Source organism: Glycine soja, chromosome 14, assembly GCF_004193775.1.
Source record: "Glycine soja cultivar W05 chromosome 14, ASM419377v2, whole genome shotgun sequence".
Taxonomy (NCBI): Eukaryota; Viridiplantae; Streptophyta; class Magnoliopsida; order Fabales; family Fabaceae; genus Glycine; species Glycine soja.
In genome coordinates, this window is record NC_041015.1 from 27,783,620 (window position 1) to 27,790,386 (window position 6,767).

The 6,767-nt window shown below is 29.7% G+C and overlaps 1 long non-coding RNA gene across 1 annotated transcript; it reads right to left on the reverse strand.

Moving 5' to 3' along the window:
* Positions 1 to 3,699: 3,699 nt before the first annotated feature.
* LOC114383489 lies at positions 3,700 to 5,374 on the reverse strand. The gene is made up of 4 exons (XR_003660519.1): positions 4,933 to 5,374; positions 4,727 to 4,806; positions 4,588 to 4,644; positions 3,700 to 4,025 (listed from the first exon to the last, which is right to left on the reverse strand). It is a non-coding gene; the product is annotated as an uncharacterized LOC114383489 (long non-coding RNA).
* Between the last annotated feature and the right edge of the window lie 1,393 nt (positions 5,375 to 6,767).

Genomic DNA, 6,767 nt, shown 5'->3' on the forward strand with positions numbered 1-6,767 from the left:
CTTTGGGATGCACACGACTACAATAAGATATTAGTAGTGTCAGCCCGTGCCTTCAAATTGTTGACTGCATTTTTTTCTTCTTCTTTTTGATTGAATCCCCTCCACCATAAATTAAAGAAAGCAATACACACACAAAAATCACAGAGCATAAACCTTTCATTCACGTTTAATCTACAATTAAAATTCATAGAACATTACGTCTGGTAATCGAAATCTTACAACATTAATAAAAATATGAGAAGAAGGCACATTAAAGAACCTTTGGGATGCACATGACTACAATCAAATATTAGTAGTGTCAGCTCGTGCCTTCAAATTGTTGACTGCATTTTTTTTTCATCTTTTTGATTGAATCCCCTCCACCATAAATTAAAGAAAGTAATACACACAAAAATTACAGAGCATGAACCTTTTGTCCACGTTTAATCTACAATTAAAATTCATAGAACATTACGTCTGGTAATCGAAATCTTACAACATTAATAAAAATATGAGAAGAAGGCACATTAAAGAACCTTTGGGATGCACATGACTACAATCAGATATTAGTAGTGTCAGCCCGTGCCTTCAAATTGTTGACTGCATTTTTTTTTCTTCTTTTTGATTGAATCCCCTCCACCATAAATTAAAGAAAGTAATACACACACAAAAATGACAGAGCATGAACTTTTCGTCCACGTTTAATATACAATTAAAATTCATAGAACATTACGTTTGGAAATCGAAATCTTACAACATTAATAAAAATATGAGAAGAAGGCACATGAAAGAACCTTTGGGATGCACATGACTACAATTAGATATTAGTAGTGTCAGCCCGTGCCTTCAAATTGATGACTGCATTTTTTTTTCTTCTTTTTGATTGAATCCCCTCGACGATAAATTAAAGAAAGCAATACACACTCAAAAATTACAGAGCATAAACCTTTCGTCCACGTTTAATCTACAATTAAAATTCATAGAACATTACAGATGGTAATCAAAATAAGGCCACACAAATAAAAGAATGAAGATCTCAGCAGAAAATACGACAGAAAAATTAAGAACACTAAGTCATGAAACATGAAGAGGAAAAAAAAAAAAACTACATAATAGATTGGTTAATAAACAAATATTAGGAAAAAATATTAGTGTTAGTCTATGCTTTCAAATAACCTAAGTACAAAGTCTAACAAATTATAATATTTAAATATTAAATGTAACTGAAAAAGATATATTTGATACATAATAAACAAAAGACAGATTATTAATATAATTTAATAATTTTTTTTCCTTAAATTAAACAAAAGACCGATTATCAATATTTGTTGACCTTTTTTTTGGTATCATACAACGTGTGCACATTTTTTAATTATAAAAAAAGATGGATGAGAATAGACGCTTACATTAAGAAATCCATTATACCCAAAAATGAAAATGAATTTTTTTTAAAAAAAATATGAAATAGTTGTAACAAATCTACAGTGCGTGAGAGATATCCTATATCTACACATTTGTGATAAAAATCGCAACTTTGGAATAGTTAATCCTTAAAGTAAAGAAATAAAGAAAACAAACATGTACTCATGGAGTTTTAAGATAAAAATCACAACTTTTTTTAATTTAAGAAAAAATAACTACATAATTAGGAATACAAAATTGAAGCTGATTTTAATAATACGTTAAAATTGATAATGTAATATTTAAAATTGATTGTTAAGTAACAGAATATTATGATTATTTTCATATCCTAACCAAATATGCTTATTAATTTGAAAATTATGATTATTTTCATATCCTAACAGAATATTTTAAATTGATTGTTAGACCAAACGAATTGATTTGAATACATGCATAAATGCATAATAGCCCTTTTTTCAAAAAAGAAAGCATAATAGCAACGGCCTAAAATATATAAACGTTGATGAACATCTCTTCCGTAGAGTTAAACATTTTATTATTACTATAAAAATTAATTCTACACTTATTAATGTAAAGAATTTTTATATTATTATTTAATTAACAAATTGTAATAATTATTTTCTAGTTATTTTCTAGAATGTTCTTTTTTATCTTTGACCGACAATCGTACTTTAAATTCAAAGAAAATTAATAAAAATATGAATAAATTATGCTTATTAATTAAACGTTAACAAATTGATGATTACGGGAAAAATAAATATAAAATTAAACCTCATTTTAATAATATGTTAAAATTGATAGTGTAATATTTAAAATTGATTAAGTATCTACTAATTAGGAATAAATCAACGTCTAAATTATCATTATTTTCATATCCTAATAGAATATGTTTATTAAGTTGAAGATTATGATTATTTTCATATTCTAACAGAATATTTAAAATTGATTTTTAAATACCTATTAATTCGAAATGAAAATTAACAAAAATACGAATAAAATATGCTTATTAATTAAACGTTAATAAATTGATCCTGATTACGGGGAAAACAAATACAAAATTGAAGCTGATTTTAATAATATGTTAAAAATTGATAGCGTAATATTTAAAATTGATTGTTAAGTACCTACTAATTTGAATTGAAGCTTGTTTAGTGTAATTTTTTTTATCAATTTAATTATTTGTTTAATTTGAATAAATTAAATTTTAAAATTTTAATTTTAATCTTTTATATATTTAAATTATATTTATTAATTTTTTTTTCGTTTGAAACATTAATCTTATGTTAACATTTAATTATCCATAAATTATTAAGTACCTACTAATTTGAATTGAAGCTGGGTTCAAACTATGGTTATTTCCATATCCTAACAGAATATTTTAAATTGATTGTTAAACCAAATGAATTGATTTTATTATTCATAAATAAATTTCCATAGCTGGTCCAAGATTATGTGACCCCGATATAAACAACACCACCCTAGTTAAATTTGAACCCAACAGTTTTTTTTTTTTTTTGCAAATTCATGTGTGTACCCAACAATGCTACAATATTGCTGAGTGAAATAGAAATGCAACTATTTCCTAAGTATGAAGCTAATTAATTTTCTGCAATAGAGGAATCACACAAATTTCTATTAACAATAAACTGGAAAAAAAAAAAGATTGAAGCACGTAGAAAAAGACATAAAAATAAAAATAATAGAAATTTGAATGTATGAACGTTAAAATGTAACAATTTTTTGAAGTAAAAAATAAAATCATAGGCATGCATTGCAAACAATAATAAATTAAGGGCCAAGAGAAAAAAAAAGAAAGGGAAAGGAGAATTAAAGATTAGAAACCTACGAGGAGAAGAGGAATGTGGATAATGAAGAAACGTGTGAAGCGGTGAGTTGCGGTTATTATTACTATAAAAATTAATTCTACACTTATTAATGTAAAGAGTTCTACACTTATTAATAATAAATGCACAATGAAATTAATAAAATTCATTAATATTAAATAATAAAAATAATAAATGCAGGTCGCATCCATGTCAGCATAGGCAGGGCAAAGAAAACAAAGCTTTCTCTTGCAAAGAAAAAAAAGCACTACTCATTGTTGAGTTGAACAAATTTATGAGACGAATTTGAATGTACTCAAACAATTTTAAAACATGGTGAACAATGTCCAGGAACACCAAAAAGGTCAACATGGTTCAAGGACACCCAAAAATTAAATCTTTTTCACTGCGAGAACTAACAAAACAAAACAAAGGCAGAAAAAAAAAAAGAAACACAAAATGCAAAGGAAGAACTATACCGAACCACCGTCAAATAAGGCTGAGGAACACAAAAGAATTCAATATTTTGTATCGACAGAACCCAGAAATCAAAACAAAGTTCATTTTTTTATTCATGCAACATTACATATGATAACTGAGAAAAGGCCACAAAAAAGTAAGTGGAAAGGATGAGGACGTCGGAGAAGACTAAGGAACACAAAAAAATTTAAACTTTTGTATTGTGAGAAACAAAGAAAATGAACTTGTAGACAAAAAAACAAAGAAAACAAACCTGTTTGAGATGAAAATGAGATAATTTGGAGATAAAAATCGCAGCTTTAGTGTCTTCTTCTAGTTTCTCTGCATACAATAGCGATTGTATTGTGAGAAGTCAGAAAATAAAATAAAAAAATTTAAGCTTTTGTATTGTGAGAAGTTAGAAAACAAAATAAAGGCATAGGAAAGAAGGAGGACATCGGAGAAGGCTGAGGAACACAAAAAAATTTAAGTTTTTGTATTGTGAGAAACAAAGAAACAAAGAAACAAAAAAACCGAACATGTAGACAGAGAAACAAAAAACAAACCTGTTTGACTTGAAAATGAGATAAAAATCGAAGCTTTTTGGAGATAAAAATTGCAGCTTTAGTGTCTTCTTCCAACTTTTGCATACAATAGAGATTGTATTGTGAGAAGTCAGAAAAAAAATTTAAGCTTTTGTATTGTGAGAAGTCAGAAAACAAAATAAAGGCATAAAAAGGTGGGTATAGGAAAGAATGAGGACATTGGAGAAGGCTGAGGAACACCAAAAAATTTAAACTTTTGTATTGTGAGAAACAAAGAAACAACAAAAACGAACCTGTAGACAGAGAAACAAAGAAACAACAAAAATGAAATTGTAGACAGAGAAACAAAGAAAACAAACCTGTTTGAGATGAAAATGAGATAAAAATCGTAGCTTTAGTGTCTTCTTCTACCTTCTCTGCATACAATAGCGATTGTATTGTGAGAAACAAAGAAACAACAAAAACGAATCTGTAGACAGAGAAACAAAGAAAATAAACCTGTTTGAGATGAAAAGGAGATAAAAATCGAAGCTTTTTGGAGATAAAAATCACAACTTTAGTGTCTTCTTCCACCTTCTCTGCATACAATAACGATTGTATTGTGAGAAGTCAGAAAATAAAATAAAAAAATCACAGCTTTGGTGTGTTTATGAACAACTACTCATGGAGTTAAACCGTAAAATAAAGAAACAAAGAAAATGAACCTGTACTCATGGAGTCTTAAGATAAAAATCACAGCTTTGGTGTTTTTATGAACCGATACTCATGCAAGGAAAGACATACCCACAAAGGTCAGCAGAACAAAAAAAAAAGCCACAATAAAAAATAGAATCACACTACCCAGAATGCAAAAGCCAAGAGAAAAAAGGCAAGGCAAAATTTTGATGGGTGAAGTAAAAAAGAAGAAAATGAAACGAACAAAAGGAGTGGGTCAAAATGAAAATGCAGACACAAAAAAACAAACCTTCTTCACTGAAGGAGGAAGCCAGTGGTGAGATACGCAAAAGCATGAGCAACAAAGGAGACATGAGAAGCTTCCACTTGTGACGACCAACATAGAGCAACAACACCAAGGCATTGTCTTCCATTGTAGTGGGTTATTAAGAGAGAGAGAAAGAGTCCAGGCATTTGGCGTGAAGTGTAAAAAAGAAGAGTGTTATGAAGAGAGAGAATGAGAAAGGGAAACAGTGGTGGGTTATTAAGAGAGAGAAAGAGTGCCGGTGAAAATGTATTTGGAAATGTAAATGCATCGGTAATCGGTAACTGTATGTAATAATAAATGCACCCGTGAGTAGATATTTTTGGGCGGGATGGAGGGGAAGGAGGATTGCTGGTAGGACGACACGTGGCAAAAAAATGTCAGTTGGCATAGTCAGGGCCTTGTTTGTATATAGAAGATAGATTTATTTGTGGTTAGTAAGTATATAGCTTACAAAATTGTAAACTATATTTATTTGTGCTTTATACCTGATGACTTCACTATGAGACGCACTAATTCTCATTGTAGTCCACTTGCACCCCACTACTCATCTACCTTCAAGTAATTCAACTAAAACCTAAGTCTTGTTTTTCTGAGAGGATTCCATCTTTTTATCCATGGCCATCACCCACTCTTTACCTTTAGAACAAAAAATTACTTCCTAATAAGCGGTTGGTTCAAATCAATTTCTTTTGGTGCCTATAGCGCATAAGACACTATATTATCAAAGTCATATCTTTTAGGTGCTTTGATTTGTCTATAGGACTTTCTAGGTGTTGTGGTTTTCAACTGTTTTAGATGGTTCTAACTCATCTAGTCAGACTCCTTAATTGTTGTTAAATTTTGATTTTGATGTTGCATTTAAAGATTCTGATCAATCTCATCAAGTGCTTCAAGCTACTTTCGATCCCTAAAATTTCTTATTGTAGTGCTCTTAAACTCTACATGCTTAGTGACTTCCTTAGCCTTGCTCAAATATTTTTCAAATTTAGAATGCAGCATAGAGAGTTCATAAAAAATGCATCTCTACTCAAAATGACCTTTTTTCTAATGGAGATCAAACTTTGAATACTTCGAGTCCATCTCCATATCCCATAAAAGGCATCCTTCTTGGCTTTGGGCTTCAACTTATCTTCACTTACATGATAATATGTTAGACATCTAAACACCTTCAACATTGAGTATTCAATAGGTTTGTTAGATCATACCTCAGTAGGGGTCCTGAAATCTGTGGCATTGGATGGCGAACAATTCATGAGATAACATGTTCTGTTGATTGCCTCAGCCCAGAAACCCCTATTCAACCTTGAATTGGATAGCATGCATTTGACCCTTTCTAATAAGGTCATTTTCATTCTTTCAGCTACTCCATTCTTCTATGGAGTATAGTGTACAATATGTTGTCTTGCAATGCCTTCATCTTTACAAAATTCATTGAATTCAATAGAATAAAATTCCAAGCCATTGTCAGTCCTAAGAAACTTTACTGTCTTTCCTATTTAATTCTTCTTAAGAATTGTCAAATGCTTGAAACATTTGAAAGCTTCAAATTTCTGCTTC